The 17,717-nt window shown below is 40.4% G+C and overlaps 1 protein-coding gene across 9 annotated transcripts in view; it reads right to left on the bottom strand.

Annotated features, from left to right (window-relative positions):
• Positions 1 to 17,717, bottom strand: part of Kcns3 (potassium voltage-gated channel modifier subfamily S member 3) — a 57,475-nt gene that overhangs the window by 16,461 nt on the left and 23,297 nt on the right. For all 9 annotated transcript variants that reach the window (XM_052186110.1, XM_052186106.1, XM_052186109.1 and 6 more), the window contains one exon: positions 11,420 to 11,610. The gene's annotated coding sequence lies outside the window, so the exon portion shown is untranslated. The remainder of the gene's footprint in view (positions 1 to 11,419; positions 11,611 to 17,717) is intronic.

Genomic DNA, 17,717 nt, shown 5'->3' with positions numbered 1-17,717 from the left:
AATGGACTCAATTCCCCAATAAAAAGACATATACTAACAGACTGGTTATGTAAACAGGACCCTACATTTTGCTGCATACAGGAAACACAGCTCAGTGTCAAAGACAACACTACCTTAGAGTAAAAGGCTGGAAAACAATTCTACAAGCAAATGATCTCAGGAAACAAGCCGGAGTTGCCATTCTAACATCAGATAAAATTGACATTCAACCTAATGTTGTAAAAGGGGACATGAAAGGATACTTCTTGTTGGTCAAAGGAAAAATCCAACAAGAAGAACTCTCAATCCTGAACATCTATGCTCCAAATACAAGGGCACCATTGTTCATAAAAGAAACTTGACTAAAGCTCAAAGCACACATTTCTCCTAACACAATAATTGTGGACTTCAACACTCCACTCTCATCAATGGACCAATCAGGAAAACAGAAACTAAACAGGAAGACAGTGAAACTAATTGAAGCTTTGGACCAATTGGATTTAACAGATATATATAGAATTTTTCATCCCAAAGCAAAGGAATATACTTTTTTCTCAGCACCTCATGGTACCTTCTCCAAAATCGATCATATAGTTGGTCACAAGACAGACCTCAACAAATATAAGAAGATTGAAATAATCCCATGCCTCCTATCAGATCACAATGGAGTAAAGTGGTGTTTAATAACAATAAAAACAACAGAAAGCCCACATACACATGGAAACTGAACAATACTCTATTCAATGATACCTTGGTTAAGGAAGAAATAAAGAAAGAAATCAAAGATTTTTTAGAATTTAACGAAAATGAAGGCACATCATACCCAAATCTATGGGACACAATGAAAACAGTGCTAAGAGGAAAATTCATAGCTTTGAGTGCCTCCAAAAAGAAATTGGAGAGAGCATACACTAGAAGATTAACAGAAAAACTGAAAGCCCTGTAACAAAAAGAAGCTAATTCACCCAGGAGGAAAGGAAGACAGGAAATCATCAAACTCAGGACTGAAATCAATCAAGTAGAAACTAAGAGAACCATACAAAGAATCAACAAAACCAGGAGCTGGTTCTTTGAAAAAATCAACAAGATTGATAAACCCATAGCCAGACTAACCAAAGGGCACTAAAGACTAACTAAAGGGTATCCAAATTAACAAAATTAGAAAATAAAAGGGAGATATTACAACAGAAACTGAGGAAATTCAAAAAATCATCAGATCCTACTACAAAAGCCTGTACTCAACACAACTGGAGAATCTAGAGGAAATGGACAATTTCTTAGACAGATACCAAATATCAAAATTAAATCAGGATCAAATAGATCATCTAAACAGACCCATAACCCCTAAAGAAATAGAAGGGGTCATAGATAGCCTTCCGACCAAAAAAAAAAAAAAAAAAAAGCACAGGACCAGATGGTTTTATTGCAGAATTCTATCACACCTTCAAAGAAGACTTAACACCAAACTATTCCACCAAATAAAAACAGAAGGAACACTACCCAACTCCTTCTACAAAGCCACAATTATGCTGATACCAAAACCACACAAAGATCCAACTAAGAAAGAGAATTTCAGGTAAATTTCCCTTATGAATATCAATGCAAAAATACTCAATAAAATTCTTGCCCACCTAATCCAAGAACACATGAAAACGATCATCCACCATGATCAAGTAGGCTTCATCCCAGGGATGCAGGGATGGCTCAATATATGGAAATCCATCAATGCTCAAGAAACAAACTCAAAGCAAAAACCACATGATCATTTCATTAGATGCTGAAAAAGCATTTGACAAAATTCAGCATCCTTTCATGCTAAAAGTCTTGGAAAGGACAGGAATTCAAGGCCCATATCTAAACATAGTAAAATCAAAATACAGCAAACCGGTAGCCAACATCAGACTAAATGGAGAGAAACTTGAAGCAATCCCACTAAAATCAGGGACTAGACAAGGCTGCCCCCTCTCTCCCCTCTCGCTATCTTTTCAATATAATTCATGAAGTCCTAGCTAGAGCAATTAGACAACATAAGGAGGTCAAAGGGATACAAACTGGAAAGGAAGAAGTCAAACTATCACTATTTGCAGATGATATGATAGTATACTTAAGTGACCCAAAAAACTCTACTAGAGAACTCCTACAGCTGATAAACAACTTCAGCAAAGTGGCTGGCTACAAAATCAACTCGAGCAAATCAGTAGCCTTTATATACTCAAAGGATAAGCAGACTGAGAAAGAAATTAGGGAAATGACACCCTTCACAATAGCCACAAACAGCATAAAGTATCTTGGTGTGACTCCAACCAAACAAGTGAAAGGCCTATATGACAAGAACTTCAGATCTCTGAAGAAGGAAATCAAAGAAGATCTCAGAAAATGGAAAAATCTTCCATGCTCATGGATTGGCAGGATTAATATATTTAAAATGGTCATCTTGCCAAAGGCAATCGACAGATTCAATGCAATCCCCATCAAAATCCCAACTCAGCTCTTCATAGAGCTAGAAAGAGCCATTTTCAAATTCATCTGGAATAACAAAAAACTCAGGATAGCTAAAACTATTCTCAACAGTAAAAGAACTTCTAGGGGATTCAGTATCCCAGACCTCAAACTTTACTGCAAAGCAATAGTGATAAAAACTGCATGGTATTGGTACAATGTCAGGCAAGCGGATCAATGGAATAGGATTGAAGACCCAGAAATGAACCCACACACCTATGGTCACTTGATCTTCAACAAAGGAGCTGAAAGCATCCAGTGGGAAAAAAGGTAGTCTTTTCAACAAATGGTGCTGGTTCAATTAGAGGTCAGCATGCAGAAGAATATGAATCGATCCATTCTTATCTCCTTGTACCAAGCTCAACGCCAAGTGGATCAAGGTCCTCCACATAAAACCTGACACACTGAAACAAATAGAAAAGAAACTGGGGAAGGCCCTTGAGGACATGGGCACAGGGGAAAAGTTCCTGAATAGAACACCAATAGCTTATGTTCTAAGATAGAACAGACAAATGGGACCTCATAAAACTACAAAGTTTCTGTAAGGCAAAGGACACTGTCAAAAGGACAAAATGTCAACCAACAGATTGGGAAAGGATCTTCACCAACCCTAAATCCAACAGAGGGCTAATATCTAATATATACAAAGAACTCAAGAAGGTAGAACCAAGAGAACCAAATAACCCCATTAAAAAGTGGGGTACAGAGCTAAACAAAGAATTTTCACATGAAGAACTTCAGAGGGCTGAGAAGCACCTTAAGAAATGTTCAACATCATTAATCATTAGGGAAATGCAAATCAAAACAACCCTGAGATTTCACCGCTACCAGTCAGAATGGCTAAGCTCAAAAACTCAGGAGACAGCGGGTATTGGCGAAGATGTGGAGAAAGAGGAACACTCCTCCACTGCTCATGGGATTGGTGCAACCACTTTGGAAATCAGTCTGGCGGTTCCTCAGAAATCTGGGCATGACACTTCCAGAGAACCCTGCTATACCACTCCTGGGCATATAACCAGAGGATTCCCCAGCATGCAATAAGGACACATGCTCCACTACGTTCATAACAGCCCTATTTGTAGTAGCCAGAAGCTGGAAAGAACCCAGGTGTCCCTCAGCGGAGGGATGGATACAAAAAATGTGGCATATTTACACAATGGAGTACTATTCAGCCATTAGAAACAATGAATTCATGAAATTTTTAGACAAATGGATGGAGCTGGAGAACATCATACTAAGTGAGGTAACTCAGTCTCAAAAGATCAGTCATGGTATATACTCACTGATAAGTGGATATCAGCCTAGAAACTTTGAATACCCAAGACATAATCCACATATTAAATGATGTCCAAGAAGAACAGAGGAGTGGCCCCTGGTTCTGGAAAGACTCAGTGCAGGAGTATAGGGGAATACCAGAACAGGGAAGTGGGAAGGAGTAGAGGGAGGAACAGGGGGAGGGAAGAAGGCTTATGGGACTTTAGGGGAGTAGGGAGCCAGAAAAGGGGAAATCATTTGAAATATAAATAAAGAATATACCAAATTAAAAAAGAAAAGAATGGTCTCCCTCAGCAACCAACAAATTGGGAAAAGATCTCCACCAACCCTACAGCCAACAGAGGGCTAATATACAATATATACAAAGTACTCAAGAAGTTAGACTCCAGAGAGCCAAATAACCCTATTAAAAAATGGGGTACAGAGCCAAACAAAGAATTTTCACCTGAAGAACTTCGAATGGCTGAGAAGCACCTTAAGAAATGTTCAACATCATTAGTCATTAAGGAAATGCAAATCAAAACAACCCTGAGATTTCACCTCACACGAGTCAGAATGGCTAAGATTAAAAACTCAGGAGAAAACAAGTGCTGGCGAGGATGTGGAGAAAGGAACACTCCTCCAATGCTGGTGGGATTGCAAGATGGTACAACCACTCTGGAAGTCAGTCTGGTGGTTCCTCAGAAAACTAGGCATGACACTTCCAGAGGACCCTGCTATATCACTCCTGGGCATATACCCGGAGGATTCACCAGCATGCAATAAGGATACATGCTCCACAATGTTCACTGCAGCCTCATTTATAATAGCCAGAAGCTGGAAAGAACCCAGATGTCCCTCAGTGGAGGAATGGACACAGAAAATGTGGTATATTTACACAATGGAATACTGCTCAGCAATTAAAAACAATGAATTCATGAAATTCTTAGGCAAATGGTTGGAACTGGAAAATATCATCCTAAGTGAGGTAACTCATTCACAAAAGAACACACATGGAATGCAGTCACTGGTAAGTGGATATTAGCTCAGAAACTCTGAATACCCAAGACACAATTCACATATCAAATGACTAGCATAACTGTCCTCTGAAGGCTTCATCCAGACACTGACTGAAACACATGCATAGACCCACCACCAAACATTAGATGGACCTTGTGGAGTCATGTGGAAAAGCTGGGGGAAAGGACTGAAGGACCCGGGAATGGATGGAGACTCCACAAAAAGACCAACACAGTCAACTAACCTGTACTTTTTGGGGCTTCCAGAGACTGAGTCCCCAACCAAAGAGCATACACAGGCTAGACCTAGGCCCCTTACACATATATAACAGATGTGTAAGTCTCTGTGTTGGTCCTCCAAAAACTAGAGAGAGGGCGTCCCTGACTCTGTTGCTCACCTGTAGAACATATCCCCCTAACTGGGCTGCTTTGTCTGGCCTCAGTGGGAGAAGATGTGCCTAGTCCTGTAGTGAACTGATGTGCCACAGTAGGTTGGTATGGGTGAGGGGACTCCCCCTTATCAGAGGAAAAGGAGATGGGGGGAGGCTATAAGAGAGGGAAATGGGAGGAGAGGGGCTGTGATCAGGATGTATAGTGCATAAACAAATTAATGAAAGAAAACAGAAAGAAAAGCTATTTTCCTAACTTTAAAATAAGAATTCTCTCCCTCAGAAGCATAGGAAAAAAGAAAAGTTAAGGCCTAATTCTTCTCAAGTTAGAAAATAATGATTACAGTTGAAATGAATGAGACAGAAAATATGAATAGGAATACAGAAAATTCAAAAGGCCAAAAACTGGACTCTTTAAAAAAAAATCAATAAAACTGATGAATCTTCAGCCACACGAAACAAGAAGGAATGGAAGAAAACCCCCATTAGCAAAAGCTGCAATAGACGAGGCCATGTCACAGAAGTGGGAAGAATTGTAAGAGCATTCGGTGAACAAATTCATTCCCACACATTAGATAACCTATAACCTAGATTAAGTAGTCAAGCTGCTAGAAATATACAACTGACATGATGCAAGATGAGAATGGGAATCTTAGTGAATTTTCAAGATACTTAATTTTATAATAAACTTTTAAAAATCTCTACACAGAAAAGTCAAGCGGCAACAGCTCCACTGGGAATGCCATCACTCCTTAGTGCAGATCTTCACAATCCTTTCCAAAACCATGAAGAAGGTGCCCTTCCCAATTCTACAAAGCTAGTATTCCCTTAATACCAAAACTACAGAGAGAAAAGAGAAACAAAACTGAAGATCATTGACCCCCAGGAATAAAGATGCAAACATAATCCACAAATCACTAGCAAACCAAATCCAGTAACATGTCTTAGTTAGGGTTATATTATTGTAATGAAACACCATGAGCAAAACCAACTTGAGGATGAGCGAGTTTACTTCACTCACATTTCCATATAATAGCTCATGTCAAAGGAAGAGAGGACAGGAACTCAAGCAGGGCAGGAACCTGGAGGCAGGAGCTGTTGCAGCAGCCAGAGAGGGATGCTGCCCACTGGCTTGCTCCTCCTGGCTTGCTCAGCTTGAGTTTTTATGAAACCCCAGCAGGGATGAAGCTGCCCACGATGGTCTGGACTCACCCACATTAATCACTAATGCCCCACAGGCTTGGCTACAGACCAGTCCTACAGAGGCATTTTCTCAACTGAGGCTCCCTCCTCTCTGGTGGTTCTAGCTTGGATCACATTAACATAAAACTAGCCAGCACAACATATAAAGGGGGATCTATGCTTTGACTATTCCAGTTTACCTCAAGAATCAGGGCTGGCTTTATATATATGTAAATCAGCCAGGACATTAAAACATGCTGCCATATATATGTATATATTCATATACATACATACACACACACACACACACACACACGTGTGTGTGGGGGGTGGGGGGGTGTTCCATAGAAATGCCATTATACATCACATCTTCACATATGATATATCCCCCAACAAATAACACACACAAACAGGAAGTGCATTAGTGGTCACTTGGAGCTGGAAGGAGAGAAATGGCATTGCTAATGGATACACATTTCTTTTAAGAGTGATAAAAATATTCTGGAATAAGACAGCTAAATGACCTTTTGAGTATAACCAAAAATAGAATTATATACTTTAAAGTACAGATTCTGTAATATATGAAGTATATCTCAGTAAGACTGTTTTTTTAATTGAGTTTCACCTAATGAATGAAGAATTGAGCATTAAAATAGTACTGGTTGATTACCAGCTTATAACAAAAGACCTGAACAAAACTTAGAAAGTAGAAAGAAATTATATTGATCCTACAATCTTACCTTTATCTTTAGATGACAGATAAATGTAGCTGCTATCCCTCATTAAAAAAAACCTTTGTTGATGCAAATGGAGACGACCACAGAAAACCACAACTGGATACAAAGCAAAAAAATCCACAAATCGTGGGGAGTGCGGTCCCAAAGCATTACACTCTGGTGTCTATGACTGGGAGAATACCATGGAAGGTGTGCTGAAAAGATTGTATGAGCCAGAATACTAGGAGGACTGCTGTAGAAGTCTCTCCTAGAAATCGCTCCATAAACAAGACTGGCACAATGGTAAAATCAATGGACATTCTAACATGGAAAGGGGAAAGTTTTTCTAGACAAAGAACTACAAGCAACAGTGACTGCTGGGAGAAGGATCATCGTCCCCCAGGGATGATCCCCTTGTTGGCTATCCAGTAAGAGTGGTCAGCCTTGAAACCATATACACACCAAGAATAAAACCTGATCCAGAAGGATATATGTGTGTACATATGCTTATATGCATATATGTGTTATATAACAATAATCTAAGAAAAAGAGGCTATAAACTTGAGAGTGGCAGGGGAAACATGGAAGAGATTCAAGGGCAGGATTAATGGGAGGAAAGGGAGGGGCAAAGTGATATAATTCTATCTCAATTTAAAAACTTTTAAAGACCTGGACAATGGTTATCAGTGACTGTCAGATAACAATCAATGGGGAATTTCCTAGCACATAGATCCGAGTTCTATCATCTGTCTCCTTAGTAATGCCCAGTGTAACAAAAGAGGCAAAGGGCAAAACATCTCCTGATGGAAGTATAAAAACCATCACACAGACCTAAATTTGATTGGGCCCGTCTAGATCAAACTCTGAATTAAAATAAAACAAGAGATTTCAGAAGAACCTGTTCAATGACATCAAAAGGAATGCTAGCAGCAGAATTGAGAAGCCACACAGAAAAAAATGACACAGACACAGAAAACAGAAGCAAGCTATAGATTTTAGGTGGATGTTGACCATAACAATAAAATGCATATCCTTTCATTATTTGCACATGTATTATATCTGCAGTATATATATATATGGACAAACATTGAATACTAATTAGATGTGTGATATTATAAACTATTAACTTTTTAATTCTTAATAACATTCTAACTGGAAATATACAGTAAAATATTTATAGATAATATTATATAGCATTTGATATTGATTTCTAAAACCAGATGGGGAATACAGTAACATTGACCATACAAATTGGTCATATGCTAGCGACAGTCACAGCTGGGAACTGGCTACCTGGGAATTTGATGCATCATTCTACATCTGTATATGTTAAAATCTCCACTAATAATGACTTAAGAAACAAAGCATTAGGGGGTTACACCTACAATCCTAGAACTTGGGAGACTGAGGCAAAAATCCTGTAAGATCAAGGCCAACTAGGGCCACATAGCAAGACCCTTTGAGGAATTTTTGCTGAACACATTTTTTGAGGGAACCCACCGTAGCAAGTGATTTTATTTATGCTGTATTTCAACTGTTTGCACTCTGAAATTGACACAGTACCTGGACACTAGTGAGCAATTGAAAAGCATAACAGAATAAATGATCTCCTTCATTTAACCAAACAAAGAGACCCCACTGTGGCCCTATGCTGGTTAATATTGACTGTCATTTTGACAGGATCTTAAATTACTAAAGAGACAAGCCTCTGAGTGTATCCATGGAGAAGTTTCTGAAATCCAGTTCACTGATGTGGGAAAACACACCCCGAAATGTGGTACCACTCCATGGTCTAGTGGTCAGGACTACATAAAAAGAATATAGATAGATATGCACCAAAAATGACCTCACTCTGCTTCCTGAGAGTGACACACTGTGACCAAATACCTCACACTCCTGCCACCAAGCCACCACAACCATGATAGACCATATCCCAAGCCATGGGCCAGACTAAACATCTCCTTCTTTACATTGTTTATGTCAGATATTTTATTGCAGCCATGAGCAAAGTAGCTCACAAAGTCCCCAAATTCAAGCTGACCTACAGAAGCAACCAGCAAGGGGAAAGGCAAGGTCTTAGAAAACCTGACTTTACATTGTCTCCGCTCAGCTATGGGACCTTGAGTCAAGAGACTCTTCAAAGACAGAATTAGTTGATACCCTGCCTTAAGGATCAAATACAAGTGAAAAATGAAAACAAAAACAAAACAACCTTGGAAACATTAGAACTTTATTAAGAGATTAATATAGTAACTGCCCTTCCCCTCTCTGGCCCTGCTCCCGTGTTTATTCTTTCTCCATCTGACTAGTACAATTATGTATATCAGAGTTGTTCTAGTTACTGCTTTGTGAGTTTGTGAGTTCTCAAGGACAGGCCCAGAGCCAACACAGAGAGCATAGGTTACTTCTGGATCTGGGTGTTTGTTCCAGTCACTAATGTGGCTGGCTGCTCCTCTCTGGAACCCTAGGGATTTCTGCACTGTTATACAGTTCATCTCAAGCAGTGTGTGTTCAGGTTTAGTAAGCCAAGAAGCCAGGAAGCTGTACCATTTAAAAAACGGTTGAGTATCACAGATAATGTGTTCTCAATAAGAAAGGTTTAATCTTGACCCCAAGAGGGGTTTCTAATCCTGTGTACACACCCCATCTCCTGTCCACCTGAGCCATGATTTTGTTTTGTGCTGTTGGGTTTTTTTAATTTTATAAATTGTATTATAAAAATAACTTGCAAACAAATTAAAAACATCAGACACCAAGATTAACCAGACCCAAAATCTATATAACTCAATGAACCTTATACAATTAGAGCAGGTCTGAAAATGGAGTTTCATATTAAATTTTACCCTTTTAGTGTCAAATATACTTTATGCTCTTACCAATTCCCAAGACCAAAAACTCTATAACAGAATCAGAATTAGAAAAACAGGTAAGTTCATATACCCTTTCATTACTTCGCCCATTACCTCATCCCCTAATATTTAGCCTTTCTTGCTCATGTTACCCTGTGTACTCACACGTATATTTTCTTATGTATTTACATACATTATCACCTAGATTCTGCATACAAGGGACAATCACTTTTCTACCTGAGCCATGTTGTATGGAGGCGTGGTCATATAGATGTCTCTAACAGTACCAGCACTCAGGATAGGGAGTTTTAGAAACTTTGAATTACTGGGTCAAGTTCATAACTCCCTCCTCCTGAACTCTCCTGCTCTGCTCATCTTCTCCAAGAGACCTTTGTGTCCACTTTATACCAACATTTGTCACATGGTAGTACTTCTGTACTTGATTTTCACTCTGCACAAATGTCAAATGTCTAGCTTGTCTGTCACATTCACGCACCCTCTCTACAGCAATAGCCTCTTTGGATATCTACCGGTCCTTGTCTGGTAAAAGACACTGATTTTGAATTAACAAAAGCTATTGCCATTTGTCGAAAAAAAAAATAATAGCAGAAAGCTCTAAATCAGGCATGGCAAAGTTCAGCGACTTGAATGGCCAAACAATAAAGTCAAGGAAATAAAGGGACAGTTGGGGACTGTAATATATTCTCCACAGTTCAACAGCGAGAAACTACAGAGCACCTCAGTGCTTTGGGGGATTAGAGGATAGACTTATCAGTGTTTGTGGAAAATGAAACTGATTTCTATGTAGGATATCTGCACTGACCCACCAGATTTTAAACATTATATGATTCCACTGAAGTGTGCTTCTGGCTACATTGTGACCTGAGCCAGTCTTCTGACAATTCCAGTTTGGTGGCATCCAAAGTAAGCTAGACATAAAAGGACTCTTATTGAAAGAGCAGCAGTGTTGCTTCTTCAAGTCTGAATGGTAAATGTTAAAAAAAAAAAGTAAAGAAAGGAAAGAAAGGAAGGAAGAAAAGAAAAAGAAAAATGGAGAGTCAAGGAAAGAATGTATACCACACATTTTTTTCCTGTTTAAGACACTGAGATAGGGCCTCATCTAGCACAGACTAAGCCCCAACTCACTAAGCACCCAAGGATAACTGAACCTCTATTCTTGCCTCTGCTCTCAAGGTCTGGGAGTGTGCTACCATGCCTGATTTTTATGCTGTGCTGGAGATCAAAGCCAGGGCTTCATGCATGACAGGGAAGCACTCTGAGCTTTATTTCCAAGCCCACCCCAAAACTTACTAAAGCAGGCTTGTGATATGACACTACTCTAATCTAACCCTTCCAGGCCTATACACTGTGTATCAACTGCCCATCAGGGTTTACAGTCAGAAGAACTCTCCCCCCCCCCCCCACAACTTGCCATCTTTGGCTTTCCTCTTTATTGCTCTATTGTAAAATATTTTCCTCTTCCTCTAATAACAATGACCATCGAGAAATTGACCCAGAAAGACAGCTCTTACCCTCGTGGTGGCGATGTCACACAGCCTGCCCTCATCCTGCACAGTGGCACGTCCATCATCATCCAAGAAGCTCCACCCGTCTTCCCTTGCTGGAGTGTGGAGTACGCACAGGCATTTAGCAGCTCAAGGAAGACAAGGAGGTGGTCCTCTGGTTGTCCAAGTCAAAGCAGATGCTGTGAAGTCAAGTTCACCTACAGAGGAAAGCACCAGCCAAGTTGTCACTCCAAGGTGTTAAAAAAACCAAAGTGTCCCGTCACCCACTCAGGGTTCTGGGTATTTTATTACTGATTAGACACCAGCCTTCAAGCTCCATGAATTTTTTGTGGAGGAACTGGTCTCTTCCCAATATGGTACCATTGTTCCTCCTGAGCTAATGGATAAGATTAAGGACTCATGAAATTTGATGTCAATGGAACATCTGGAGCCTCACATCTGTCCAGGGCCATGAACGATCTGGACACTGAATTTTAGACTGATAAACTAGGAACTGGATTTATGGCTTTACTCAATTCCCACAGAGCTCCTTATGAGAGAACTATTCTCCTAGCCAATCCATTGAGGATTTGCTTATAATCTTCTAAGTGAATATCCTTTAATCCATTTCAGAGGTAAATTTATACCTCTAATAGAATATACTGATCTAATAGAATTAATTCCACTGCTACAATTTGAGATCAATAGATTTCAAAAGCTGTCCAAATTCAACAAAGTCCTCTTTATTTGTACATTGCTATATGTCACACAGTACAGAGAAGATTTCAGGAACTAATGTAGAGGACTCGACAACCATGAGGATTTTCATTCAAGAATGAGGAGAGGGGTAAGTTTATGTCAAAACAAACAAAAATATAGCACCTCTCTCTCTCTCTCTCTCTCTCTCTCTCTCTCTCTCTCTCTCTCTCTCTCTCTCTCTCTCTCAATAATTTAAAGAAAGTGAAAATTAAAAATTCTCAACCAAGTAAGCCTTGCGTCATATGGATATATTCCCATAGGTGGGAATCTATTAATGTTTTTCCAATCAACACTAAGTCCAAAAGGAGGAGGGAGTAGTCGTGGAGAAAAAGAAACTATTGATGTTGAGCTAAAGATAAGCAATAAGTGTCTGTGCCTACATCAGTCATTAAACAAACTGTGTGGTTGAAGACCTTCTAAGGCCCTGGGACCTCCCACGGCACACAGCAGCCACTCCAACACACCAAGAGCTCACAGCTCCTAAGCCAAGCAAACATGTGAAAACAAACATGTCTGAACAATATCCCGGGGACAGTGTAGGCAATGTCCAAGAGGAACAAAGTTTACAAGTTGGTCCCAACAGGGACAGAGCACATCCTGACACTCTGTGGGGATGAATTTTCAATTCTAACAGATCTGGGTCAGGAGAATGATCCAGAAGTAGCAGCTCCATCCAAACTGAACTTCCCAGACAGAATTTTTGGTGGAAAAGCAAAGAAATCTCTTTATGAGGATGAATAACCAGTTTTCAGAAGTTAAAGGCTCCTGGGTCCTCCTCTGGCCTCCCCTTCTTCCTCTCCCTCCTTCTCTTCACTGCCTCCCTGAAGCACCTTTGACATTTGCCTCCCAAGCAAAGGTATGACTGCTACTCTACCTAATGGTTCCTCTCAGATATCTTTCAAACTGCAAATAGTTTAAAAGAAAGGTTAACCTGGCTGGGAAATAATCATTTAACCCCAAGCAGCTTTAGCATCACTGTATTCAATATAGAAAGAAGAAAATAAAAAGTACATGGCTCTTGGCTAGAAGTTCATTGCTTTGGCTCAGCAAAAACAGTCAGTGCTGACCCAGGGAAACACAGTCAGGTTGACCAAATGTATCCTTTCCACAGAAACCCGTACCCAGGGAGGCCTTCAGTCCACGTGTCATGAACCAATGACACATGACATCCTAAACCAGCTTCTTCACTGTCACCTACTCTTAGAATGTGTGCACCTTAGATTTTCAATCACCTTGATCACTGTCAAATGATGGGAAATAGGGAGATGGCTCAGCTGGTAAAGCATTTGCATAAAAAACATGACGACCAACTGGGCACCTCACTTCCAGAAGATCCTGCTATACCACTCCTGGGCATATACCCAGAGGATTCCCCACCATGTAATAAGGATACATGCTCTACTATGTTCATAGCAGCCCTATTTATAATTGCCAGATGCTGGAAAGAACCCAGGTATCCCTCAACAGAAGAGTGGATGCAAAAAATGTGGTATATCTACACAATGGAGTACTATTCAGCCATTAGAAACAATGAATTCATGAAATTCTTAGGCAAATGGATGGAGCTAGAGAACATCACACTAAGTGAGGTAACCCAGACTCAAAAGATGAATCATGGTATGCACTCACTAATAAGTGGATATTAACCTAGAAACCTAGATTACCCAAAACATAATCTATACATCAAATGAGGTACAAGAAGAAAGGAAGAGTGGCCCCTTGTTCTGGAAAGACTCAATGAAGCAGTATTCAGCAAAACCAGAATGGGGAAGTGGGAAGGGGTGGATGGGAGAACAGGGGGAGAGAAGGGGGCTTACGGGAGTTTTTGGGAGTGGGGGGGGGGCTAAGAAAGGGGAAATCATTTGAAATGTAAATAAAAAATATACCGAATAAAAAAATTAAAAAAAAAATGATGACCTCAGTTTGATCCCTAGAGACCATGTAAAAATGCTGCATGTAGTGTCGCACCTTTCTAATCTCAGGAGACCAAGACAGGAAGATCCCTAGAGACCAATGGCCAATCAGTCTAACCTAATTTGCAAGCTCCTAGCCAATAAGAGACTCCTCCTCAAAAGAAATAGACTGTGTTTCTCTAGACAACACCCAAAAGGATCTTCTGGTCTCTGGGCATGCATACCCTAACCCCTGGATTTTCAAAACAAGTATAATACTAGTTAATAGTACTTATGCATACCAATCCACACCACTCTAGGATTATTTGTGTTCTAAGTAATTCAAGAAAAAAATGATAGTTACCATTTTCTGAGCCCCCCACCCCATTCTAGGCACACTCATGTAATGTTTACAAACATCTCCTCAACCTTTAACCAGTGCATGTGACAAGTATTATTCTTATTTTAGAGATGGGACATCTGAACCCCAAGATGTTATCTGTCCACAGTTCTACACCAAAGAAGTTCCAAAACCAAGGTTCAAACTGGTCTGTCTAATCTTATTTACTGTGGAAATCAAAGTTCCTCAAGTCATCATCAGGAAATTTTGAGGAAGAATTGAGGGAAGTAGGCAAAACATAACCCAAAGCACCAGACTTAGAGGAATCAAAAGTGGGCATCCAAAGTGCTCCCTCCCTGCTTAACAACCCCAAGCAATGTTTGTTTCTATGGGCCTTTCACGGTGATTAGGGATGATCTATTCAAGCAAAGGGATCATCAGGAGTCATTTAGCACTGAAAGGTCTCTGACTCTGTGATTTAGCCTAATTCTGGCAAAAACCCATCAAGCTCCCTCAAAACTGCTTCCTCCTGCAGAATTCCTCTTCCCAGTAATTGAATTATCTTTGCTATTTCCTCCAGCCTATCTCTATTTCCTGGTGAGTTCAGCATTCAAAACATACAGATGACTACCTCCATTACCAAGGGCCAAAGGTGAGGAGTGGATGGTGCAGTAGACTCTTCCATCATCCAGACACCTAACATACAGAAGCCAGGGGTTGGGGGAATGAAATGGATTACAAACCATAAACAGGAGTGGCCACACTTCCCTAGGCCCTAGCTATAGGTATGGGGTGATCTGTAAAACTGGAAACCGATGCCTGGCAAATCAAATATAATACTCCTTGTGGCATTGCACGACTGGCTATTGTCCTTTGTACCCACACAGAACTCTGGATGTCCCCATCATTGTCATGCCCTATTCTTCTGAACTGTTATCACACCAGCGTGCCAGCATCACCCATTAGACTGAGAAAGCCACCAGGTAGGTCCAGCATCCCAGAATCCATCTTTATATCAATTATCCCTGTCATACAGTGGGGCTTCACACATTTTGTTCAAACAAATTCATCTCAAGTCAACAAAATTAAAGGGTAAATTAGAGAAAAATAATATAGATAATGAAAGGCAATTGACAGGAGACAGAAGAAGAGAAGGAAACTGGGAAGGATAAAATGGTTGCCAGGACTTATCCCAGCACTATGTAAATGACATAATCTTATCCCAGAGAGTAAGGCCACCCCAACCCAGTGATGGACCATCCCAAGACCAAAGTAAAATGTCAAACCTTCAGGGGATCTGCATTCTTAAGCACCCTCAAAACCTCTCTTGCACTGAGTCCAGGCTCCAAGAGATACTTCCTGATGACCAGAGACCCACATACCTTGCTAACAGGTAAGACATGAACTGCGTAGCCAATATATGCTCTGCCCTTGTGATTTGCCAATGTATGGAACTTTAAAAAGTGGAAAGTGGCTTACGTATAGCTTCCTGTGAGTTCTGATATAATTCAGTGTCCTCATTAGGGCATCTCTTCCTGTGATGAAACACTGTGACCATGAGCAACTCAGAGAGTAAAGGGTTTATTCGGAATACTTCTACATCACAATCCATCACCAAAGAAAGTCAGGACAGGAACTCATACAGGGCAGGAGTGTGGAGGCAGGAGCTGTGGAGGGCAGGCCATGGAGGGGTGCTGCTTACTGATTTGCTCATCTTGGCTTGCTCAGCTTGATTTCATACAGAACCCAGGACCACCACACCAGAGATGATGCTACACTGGACTGGGCCTTCCCCCATTAATCTCTACTTAAGAAAATGCCCCAGAGCTGGATCTTACGGAGGTGTACTCTCAATTTAGGTTCCCTCCTCAAGATGACTCTAGCTTATGTCAAGTTGACATAAAACTAACCAGCAGAATTTGATCAAATTTTTGATGCCAGAAAATAAGTTTTTGAAGTTACACAGCTGGCCTTTTTCTGTGATAAGAATCCTGGGAAATGGCACCTATAAGAAAACTGATCCAGACAACTTCTCTGGAGACATCTTGTCCTTAGAAACTTCCACAGTAGATGTTTCTGCCTTGGCATCACTGTTTCTATAGGACAGGATGATTGTTTCTGGTGGGAGTAACTCACAGATTATAAAATATTTAACAGTATTGATAGGCCCCACTTACTAAATAACAAGGTTATGACAATCAGAAATCTCTCCAGAGATGGCAAGGTATCTCAGCAGTTAAAGTGTTTGTCATCAAGGCTTAGGAACCACACAAGAAGAGAACAAGTTCCCACAAGTTGTCCTCTGACCACCACAGGCACATCATGACATATGTGTATATATGCGCACGCGCGCGCGCACATACACACACACACACACACACACACACACACACAAATTAATAAAGCCCACTAAAATGTTCTTTAAAATGTTTTCAGACCCTGTCAAGTATTCTGCTTGAGAAGCAAAATGAGCTCCAGCTAAGACAGCTCTATAAACAAAGCAAAAGTTCAAAGCCCTGTTTGCAACTGGGCATGCAATAATGCTTCCTTGTGGACAGGGCCCAGGAATTGTCCTCCAGTATTTCCTTTTTTAGAATCAGGCATGGCATTTTATGCCATGATATCAGCCAACAAAAACGTTAAAAATAAGAAAAGTTAAAAGCAACTATAGGGAGGCTGAGACGATGGCTTAGAAGGTAATGAACTTGTCACAAAAGCATAAGGACCTGAGCTTAGATCCCAAACACTCAACATAAAAGCATAGAAGCCAGTACCTACAAGCCCAGCCATGAGGAGGCCGAGAAAAGCAGATTCCTGGAGGTCACAGGCCAGCCAGTCTAGGCAAACAGGTAAGCTCCAGGTTAAGGAGAAGCCAATCTCAAAAAAAAGCTGGAGAGTGGTTAAAGGTAGCTGACATTGACTTACATTATACCCTCTATTATGTATTCATATATGGGCATGTGCATACACACACACACACACATGAATACATTGCACATACACAAACACACACAAACATGTATACATTGCACACGCACACACACAAACATATATATATTGCACATACACACAAACACACATATAGCACACATGCACCAAGCAAGTCTAACCTGTTAGCTCTCAAAGTATGTTTCATATGAGTTCATGATAAGAATAGTGTTTTTTCTCTATGAGAGTCTGCCTTGTGTTTCCTAGGATGACATGCCATGCATGTGTATTTATGTGGCTTTAAACACATCACCTGCTTTCTCCAATAATACTACTCTCACCTTGTAGAACCTTAGTGACTGTCCTGAAGGAAAAAAATGCAAATGCATGTCAGTTTCATGGCCTT

The sequence above is a fragment of the Apodemus sylvaticus genome, chromosome 6 (assembly GCF_947179515.1).
Source record: "Apodemus sylvaticus chromosome 6, mApoSyl1.1, whole genome shotgun sequence".
NCBI classification, from domain to species: domain Eukaryota; kingdom Metazoa; phylum Chordata; class Mammalia; order Rodentia; family Muridae; genus Apodemus; species Apodemus sylvaticus.
Note: the sequence above shows the minus strand (reverse complement) of the source record. Positions and strands in the feature narration are given on the sequence as shown.